Source organism: Hipposideros armiger, unplaced genomic scaffold (assembly GCF_001890085.2).
Source record: "Hipposideros armiger isolate ML-2016 unplaced genomic scaffold, ASM189008v1 scaffold_61, whole genome shotgun sequence".
Classification (NCBI taxonomy): Eukaryota; Metazoa; Chordata; class Mammalia; order Chiroptera; family Hipposideridae; genus Hipposideros; species Hipposideros armiger.
Genome location: NW_017731411.1, coordinates 3,219,345 through 3,228,579, shown reverse-complemented (window position 1 = coordinate 3,228,579; position 9,235 = coordinate 3,219,345). Strand labels below are relative to the sequence as shown.

The following is a 9,235-nucleotide window of genomic DNA, read 5'->3' as shown; positions in this document are numbered from 1 at the left end:
TCTGTTCATCTGTGTCCTTTATCAGTCTTTAATAAACTGGTAAATGTAAGCATTGCCATGAATTCTGTGAGCTGCTCTAGCAAATTAACCCAACCCAGTAAGCTGTTGTTGAAACCTCTGATCTATAGCTGGTTGTGATTGGTGTCAGAAGTGTGTGTGCTTTTGTGGGGGGCAGTCTAGTGAGACTGAACCCTACACCTGTGGAACCTGAAACACTCTCCAGGAAGATAGTGTTAGAATTGAGTTAAATGTTAGGACACCCATTTGGTGTCGCAGAGAATTGTTTGGTGTGGAGAAAAACCTCCACACATTTGGTGACGAGAAGTGAAGTGTTTTGTGTGGGTAGTAAAGGAGACACACAGGAAAGAGAGATATGGTAGGAAAGAACTGTGTTTTTCCCTACATAAGAGGTGGAAAGCTGAATTTTTACTTTACAATTACATACACAAGTGATTAAATCATTGAAAATTGGTAATGAAGTCAATCTGTCCCTCTCCACTCTCCAGCAGGGCTGAAAATTCCAATCCTCCAATCACATCATTGATTCCCCTGGAAACCAGCCCCCCATTCTTATGAGCTTTCCAAAAGTCACTCCATTAACATAAGCTCAGGTGCTGTTATAAATAATAAAAGACTCTCTTTTTACCTTTATCACTAACAAAACCCATATATTATAACAAAGAATGCTTCTATTCCTCTTATCACTTAGGAAATTACAAGAGTTTTATAGGCGCTCTGTCCAGGAGATGGGGATAAAGCTCAAAATATATATTTTTTAATTATATATCAATATCACAGACATTTTTGTATTTAAATTTGTATTGTTGTCTGACAGCTCAACCAAAGCAACAACATTTCTGCTGACATGGGCAGCACTGAGGGCAGGAAAGGAAAAGCTACCAGGATGTTATAAAAGCAGGAAGGTGCTCCATTTCCGGGCTGGGTTTTCTATCGGAGGTAATATTCATAAACCCTGGAAATGTGGCTAAATTAAATTTGCAAATCAATAATCAAATTAATTGTATTCCCTACTTTTTTACAATTTAGCAGCAGCAAACATTAGAGCAAATCTTTTTTTTTTTTTTTATTGGGTAACAGTGTGTTTTTTCCAGGACCCATCAGCTCCAAGTCAAGCCGTTATCCTTCAATCCAGTTGCAGGGGGGCACAATTTTGTTGTTAAGAGCACGTGTTCTAACCAACTGAGCCATCTGGCCGTCCACTGGCAGCTCAGCTCAAGTTGTTGTCTTCTCTTCAATCTAGTTGTGGAGGGTGCAACTCACTGGCCCATGTGGGAATCAAACTGGCAGCCTTGTTGTTTAGAGCATGCGCTCTAACCAACTGAGCCACCTGGCTGCCCCCGCGTTAGAGCAAATCTTTACCCACTCAATGTAAAGTATTTGAACTGTTGGCGAAAAAAACATCCTGCCTAAGGGAAAGCTTATAACAGTTTGAGCCAAACTGACGACAATTGCCGGGAAGCAAAATCTCAACGGATTGAGAAAATTCTCCGCAAAATGGAGGTTTACAATTTATTGTATGCATAGAATGAATAAAAAAGAATGTTACATGAAATCCACTGGCAGCAGATTAAGGGGGTGGGAGAGAGCAAAGCGGGGAAAGCTCTGGGATTGGATAAAAGTACATTGGAGAGACAGGTACTTCTTTTACACAGGTGGGTACAGGACAGTTAATAGTTCGCTTTTTATAGCACATAGAGATGGTAATCAGAGGACAAGAATAATAGTGAGGAACTCTGTATAGTTTCCTGCTCTGGTCAGGAAAAAAGTTATTACTCTGACATCCCAAGAGCACATTATCTTAAATGCAAATTGGCAGGCTCACTTAAGGTAAAGATTGACCTTTGTCAAGGAAGCTACAGCCCAAGGATGTGACTACCGGCCATGACCGCTTTTAGTTAGAAATTTTATGTTCAGACCATCCTATGTGGTGATTTTCGGTCTCCTGAGCTTGTCAAGTTTAACATGTGGCTCCTTTTTTCGTCCACAGAACAAAGCTGCTCCTTTGAACATGGCTGATTTTTATTTGCTTTTACTTTTTAAAGTTATTGTAACAGTGGAATGCTTCTGCTTCTCTCCCTGACTCCGCCTTAATTGCAACCTGCATTTCTAGAGATATACTAACTGACTAGAGTTGTTCTGCTGAGACTTGTGTAACTTCTGGTCTGATCCACTGGGAATAAAGAGATTTGGAGAGGAGTCAACATGGCGACTGAGGGGGACGTAGAGCTCGAGTTGGAGACTGAGACCAGCGGTTCGGAGCGGCCTCCTGAGAAGCCATGGAAGCATGACAGTGGTGTGGCGGACTTTGAGAGTGTCACCGATTATGCAGAGAAGAAGGTGGTCCAAAGTTCCAGTTGATGCCGTGCTGAGGTCCGGCTGCATGCTGCTTGCAAAAGTTAAAAATCGAGAGACATGGTTGGTGGAAAGAAAAGCAGGTTTATTCAGAATGCCGGCATTCTGGGAAGATGGCAGATTCCTGTTCAAAGGCCACTTCCCCGTTCCTAGGGTGCTCAGAAGGTTTTACAGGTACACAAGAAGAACAGAGGAAAGGGGGAGTCAGTCAGGCAGGTCTGAGGGCTGACATCCTTCCTGGGGCCTGGTCTGTTTTAAGATAATATTATCTCCGGACTCGGAATGGACCACTGAGGCCTGAGGCTTTATGTGTATTCCAGTGTGTGGGCACCTGAGGATTAAGAAATTGCTCTTTTCAGGTTAGGATTCTGTTGATTAAATGGATTAATGAGGTATGGGTAGCCTTGAGAAAGGGAATAAAATAGAGTTCTTCAGTTAATTGGTGAGGGGAGAAACAAAGAGAAAATAGCTGAATATCGAGGTGGATCTAACTGCAAACTACAATAGCTAGGTTTAATTACAAGTGGCTAGATAGCGGGCTATGCGGTGAGTCAAACTGCAAACTAAGTCTAATTGTTATTGATTTACCGAATTTCACCCTTACACAATCTGGAGACGGCCATCCCCATGACTGGAAACAGTTTCCCAGGAGCAGAAAGCCAAACAGGAGCGGGAGAAGGAACTGGCAAAAGTTACCATCAAGAAAAAAGATCTGGGGCTGGCTGGTTGGCTCAGGTGGTTAGAGCTCAGGCTCATAGCGATGGAGTGGCCTTCAATTCCCGCATGGGCCAAGGAGCTGTGCCCTCCGCAACTACTTAACTTGGAGCTGATAGGTCCTGGAAAAACACACTGCTCCCCAATAAAATTTCAAAAAAAGAAAAACAAAAAGAGATCTGGAGCTGATAATGACAGACAGAGATGGAGATCTCACGAGCAGCAGCAGAGCGAAACTTGAGGGAACACATGGGCAACGTGGTAGTGGCTCTTATTGTCCTAACCAACTGATTTGTGCTCTCAGATCTACCCACTGGATTAACTTATTCCAATAAAAATGTATTTTTTGTTGTTGCAGCTGTTAAAAAAGAAAAAAGGGAGAGAAAGAGAGAGAGAGAGAGAGAGAGAGAGAGAGAGAGAGAGAGAGAGAGAGAGAGAGAGAGAGTTGGAGATTTCCCACTCTTTCTTGGATCCCAACTCTTGCCCTGCCCATTTTCCCTCCTGTCATAAAAGACGTCGGAATTCTGGGCTCTCTTAAACTGGATTTGAGAAAACCAAAAACCTACCATCTTCTTGTTATGGCACCATTTTGAAAAATAAAACTTTCCTTATTCCAAACTCTGATCTATTGAGTATTAAATATTTGATGTGCCAAGCACACAGGCTTTGTGGCTGCAACATTACCTGAGACATGTTCCCAGAATGCCCTATGCTTGACTTGGTAAAAAGATTTTTACAGGCTTAAAGATAAGATACGCTTTTCTCTTAGATGAGCAGTGATTGGTTGAACAATGATTCCACTCTACTTTAATTATCCAGGACATAACCATTTTCAAAACACAAAGTTGCATTTTAAACATTCTCTTTATTTTCTTAAGGTTTAGATTTCTGATATGTGAAAAAATGTACATTCATTGCACGTTATAAATATGTTACTTCTTAGATTCCATTTCTCTGCTCTTAATAGGAAAAATACGTGGAGGATAGGACAGCATGATGAGAAGGCTTAATCGAAGTTCAATATGAAAATAATTTCCCTTATTTCCCTTTAAACCTCATGGAACCCAGGCTACAGCTTCATGCTCACTGTGTTATCGTTTTTCTGGAAACCTGCTGGTGACCCTTCCACTCCTTCATTTACTGAAGACTTTTGCTCACAAACTCTCAATCCCCAATCTTGGCGTCATGCTCAGTTAAGTCAATATCAACAGTATAGAAAAAGCAATCCCTGATATTTGAAAGTAAAACAAATGAACCTGTGTGTATTAGTTTCTTAAGACTACTGAAACAAATCATGACAAACTTGGAGGCATGAAATAACAGAAATGCGTTCTCTCACAATTCTGGAGGCCTGAAGTCCAAAATTAGTTTCCCTGGGCCCAAATCAAGGCAGGGCCGTGCTCCCTCCAGAGGCTCTAGGGAAAACCAATTCCTTGCCTCTTCCTGCTCCTCATGGCTGTCGTGATTACTTGGCTTGTGATTGCAACACTCCAGTCTCTGCCTCCATGGTCATATTATTTTATTCTCTTCTGCCTTCCTCTTATAATGCATTTGCGACTGCATTTAAAGCCACCCAAATAATCCAGGATAATCTCCACCTCGCACAATCTTTAATGATTCACACCTGAAAAATCCATTTTGCCATATAAAGTAACATTCACAGGTTCCAGGGAGTAGGACCTGGATATCTCTGGGGGCCATTATTTAGTATACCACACTGTGTATCAAGTTGGTGTTATAACACCCAGATGGGAATTTTTCCAAGTTACGTTAAAACACATGAACTTGACTGTAGGGTATACTCTAAGGATAGAAATAATTTAAAAAGAAATCTTAGGGCCCGCCGAGTGGCGCGATGGTTAAGAGCTCGCTTGGGATGCCGGCCCCGGTTCGGATCCCGCATGTGAGGGCCAGTGACACTGCCCTCCACAGCTGGGATGCTGAGCAGCGGCTCGGCATGGAGCTGGGCTGCCTGAGTCATCGGCGACGGCGTGGGCTGCAGTCCCTGTGGCAGTGGGTTGCCATGGGCTACCGTGTGTAGCCAGCAGCCAGCGTGAGCGGCCAGCAGCCGCAGTGAGCAGCCGTCCAGAAGCCGGCGACTGATCTGCCTCGCCAGAGAAGAGCGCAATGATGGTGCCAACTTGGGCCAGTGGAGCGGTGTCCTCTGCAGCTAGATTGAGGAACGACGCGACAGCAACTTGTCTGTTCCCCTTCCCCCAATTCCCCAGCACTGTTCCCATCCCCCCAATTCCCCAATTAAAAAAAAAATTTAAGAAGAAATCTTAAACTTTTCAGTAATATTGTTTGTGGTAGTGTTATGGTTGTTCTGGGACTTGTTTGTGTATTGTTTGATAAAGCAAATTAATACTTATATTGGTATAATTGAGAACTTGGGCTTTCAATGTGGGAGAGCAGAAATACAGATGTCAGATTAATGAGTTAAGTAAAAATCCTGTTGTCCTGAATTTGAATTTGAAGTATCAGGTTGAACTCTAGCTCTATTTGGAAAAGGCCTAGAAATACTATTCACTAGTGATAAATACCCCTAGTACCTAGATTGTGGTCTCTAAATACTAGTTCCCATTTAAAGGACCCAGGGCTTTTTGAAGAAATGGTTAAATCCAGGTCTGGGGCAGGAAATGTGCAACATGAACTTGGACACCTTATCATTTTAGGAAACAAGTATCAGAGACAACAAGTTATGTAAAGGGCTCAGGAGCCAACTTAAAAAGACTTCCACAGGTCAAAGATGGGACAATTTGAGCATGAACAAAAATAACTGCAATGAATTTGAAACACATTAAATAGTTTAAACACATGAACTCATAATGACACTTAAAAAGCAAGTAAGTTAATAAACAACTAAATAAACAAAAACCTCTTTGGTCATTTTGGAGTATCTTAGGGAACAAACTTAATAATTTGAAAACTTAAATAAAGAAATAAATCACACATTTATCACTTTCCTATATAAACTATACCCCAGGGTAGCCCAATAGTTGATAAGGGGAAGCTTCTCTTTACAGAAATAATTCTATTTATAAATGAAGAAGGAATTACAGATTTGAAATGTCACTAGTTTGTAACCCTTAATGAATTGATGGATCTAGGTAATGATCGTCAATAGTTGCTAACATCACAAAGAAAGAAATCCAGACATTATGTGTCTTCTGATAGAACACAAACCTCCTGTGAAATATTTTTGCCAAAAAAATTGAACTTGAATGGGATCAAGCCTCTTGTGCTATCAGTTTATAGGAAACACCTGGGGCATAAGAACATGTAAAATATCAATCACCCCAGTTAATCAGCAAAGTCAGAATTGTGGGAAACAGGACAAAAGACCTAATTTATCCAAGAAATATATTGAAAGAAATTAAAATGTCAAAGGAAATTTTAGATTGAAAAGGAGACAAGTGACTATCAACTCCGAAGTTTGCAACTTTCTTGGGTTCTGACTCAAATAAACAGAATGTAAAAAATGCAAAAAAATTACATCCAACAGGGAAATCTAAACACTTTTTTTTAGAAAATTTTTCATTGGGGAACAGTGTGTTTTTCCAGGACCCATCAGCTCCAAGTCAAGTAGTTGTTTTAATTTAGTTGTGGAGGGCGCAGCTCTTGGACCCATGTGGGAATCAAACCTGCAACCTTGGTGTTATGAGCCTGCGCTCTAACCACCTGAGCTAACCAGCTGCCCTAAACACTGAATTTTTGATATTAAAGAATGTTTTTTTATTCAATAAAGGTGTCACTATTTAAAAAGAGTGTCCATCTTTAGACATGTGTACTGAAATGATTACAGGTAAAATGACACTGAGATTTCTTTCAAAATAACGAGTGCGTGTCGGTAGTGGAAGTGTGGCAGGCATTGGAAACGAGATGGGACGACTGCTGAAGCAGGTCGACAGGTAGGTACTTGAGGATTCATTTGGAGACTAATGAGAAAGCTGCTGCAATCTTCTTCGAGGGAGATGATGATAGCCTATATGAGGGCCAACACGGTTACTTAAGAAACCCCGTCAAGCACTCACTCCATCCCTGAAAGCTGAGCTCCCTAAAGTAGCTCAGTTGGTGTTCTGGTGTGCACCTGTGGCGCGGTGTGGACAGCTTCTTCCCCTTCAGCTCTGAACAGCCGCCTCTCCTCCCCGCTACCAGAGGGCGCCTGCAGGTGCTCGGGGACGTGCGGGACAGAGCTATTAAACACCGGGAGGTGCGCTTGAGCGGGGTGGGGGTGGGGGTAGGGGCGGTGGCGGCTATAGACCACATTTCCCAGAAACGCTGGCGCGCCTAGGCCCTACCCAATGTCCCAGAATCCCTTGAATCCCTTTCAAGCTGGAAACTGGGTTTCTGACTAGGTCTCTGTGGGCGGCAGAGCTGGCTGTCTTGATTAATCCAGGAGTCAGTTCAGTGTGTGGCATTACTTGCACTGAAGGCCTATGTGAATGAGCTTCAGGTCCGAACCTCTCCCTGAGCTTGGTCTCTTGGCAGTCAGTTGTCACTCAGCCAGACAGCGGGCCGTCCCCAGGGCGAGCGAGGGCGGCATCACCCAGATAGGTGGGTGGAGTTGCAGCCCCTCGGAGGCAGAAGGAATTTGAACATCGATGAGGCGTGGGGGTTACAAAGAGTTTCACAGTTAAGAGTAAAAAGGATTCATTTCCAAGAAGCTACCTTCCCTGTGGTCTTCTTTGAGCGACTGAAGTTAGGGAACAGAAAGGGATGTCCGAGTTATACTGCGTGTTAGGAACAAAATGCTAACTTGAACCCACGTTTTCTTTCGCCAGCTGGAAAACGAGTACATGAACACCAGCGACTTAAGAAAGGGAAAACCTCTTGAACCCGCTCAGATAACTTTCAAATAATCCCCATCCCCCGCTTACCGCATGCCTCCACTCTGATACAAGGAAGGTGGGTTATAGGCGCACAGGCATGGAGTAGTCGACAGAGGGCGTCGTTCACTGCTCGTCCAGAGTTCCCTCCTCAGCCTTGACTGCTTGCTTCCTGAACAAACTTCACTATCCTTCCCTTCTTAACCCGGACTTCTGGTGAGGTGCCTCTATACACCTTTACTTCCATGCGTCCAAATTCTCCTTTTATTTCCGGACACACTCACTCCCCTCCTCCACATCCTATGAATGTTGCTGCTTTTATTAATTTGCTTGGTGTTTGGCTTGGCCGATAGACCCAAACCCCCACCCCCTTGTGCAGATGTAGAGCCGGCTAACTTCTATGAAGGGTTAATAGTAAATATTTTAGGCTTTGCCGCTATAGCAGGAAAACAGCCATAGATAAACGAGTGAATGTGGCTGTTCCAATAAAATTTTGTTGACACTGAAATTCGAATTTCATGTGTCAGGAAATATTTTTTTCAACCATTTAAATCTAGTGTATTATACTCTGGTGTAAAATAGGATGCTCAGAATGAATATAGTACTCCTGGTGTAGCTTTTAATCAATAGTGGAGTGTGAGTCTTGTTTTTCAACCTTAGGTTATAGATCTGATTTGGTATGACCTAAGGTTTTTCTTCAGGAAAAGACCTACTCTGTATACTTCAAACAGGCAACTTCATTTTGTTTCCTGTCTTCTCTATTGGGTTGTTGGAAAAGCCATGACGTATTTTTGCAATGAAAAACATAGAAAAAATGTCATGACTCCCAACAACCCAATATAAGCAAGACTAGAGCAACCCCCAAATTCTCGGAAAAGCCTACAGTAGAAAGGGCTCTGTTGGGAGTGGCAAGATACCCAGTAAGCATCCCTACATGTTCATGCTGGGTATGCCAAAAATGCAAGGTCTTAGCTGTTCTTTTTTTTTTTAAAGATTTTTTATTGGAGAATTGGGGGAAGGGGAACACACAAGTTTCTGTCCTTTTGTTCTTCAGTCTAGTTGTGAAGGACGTTGCTTCACTGGCCCAAGTTGGCACCATCATTGCGCTCTTCCCAGGCGAGGAAGATCAGTCGCCGGCTTCTGGGCAGCCGCTCACAGCGGCTGCTGGCTACACACGGTAGCCCATGGCAACCCACTGCAGCAGGGGCTGCAGCTTACGCGGTCGCCGTCGACTCATGGCAGCCCAGCTCCAGGTTGAGCTGTTGTTCAGCATCTTAGCTGTAGAGGGCAGTGTCACTGGCCCTCATGTGTGGGATCTG

At 43.1% G+C, this 9,235-nt stretch overlaps 1 pseudogene; it reads left to right on the top strand.

Annotated features, from left to right (window-relative positions):
• The first annotated feature begins 2,190 nt into the window (after nt 1-2,190).
• Nucleotides 2,191-3,378, top strand: LOC109382194 (huntingtin-interacting protein K-like; annotated as a pseudogene).
• Nucleotides 3,379-9,235: the final 5,857 nt, after the last annotated feature.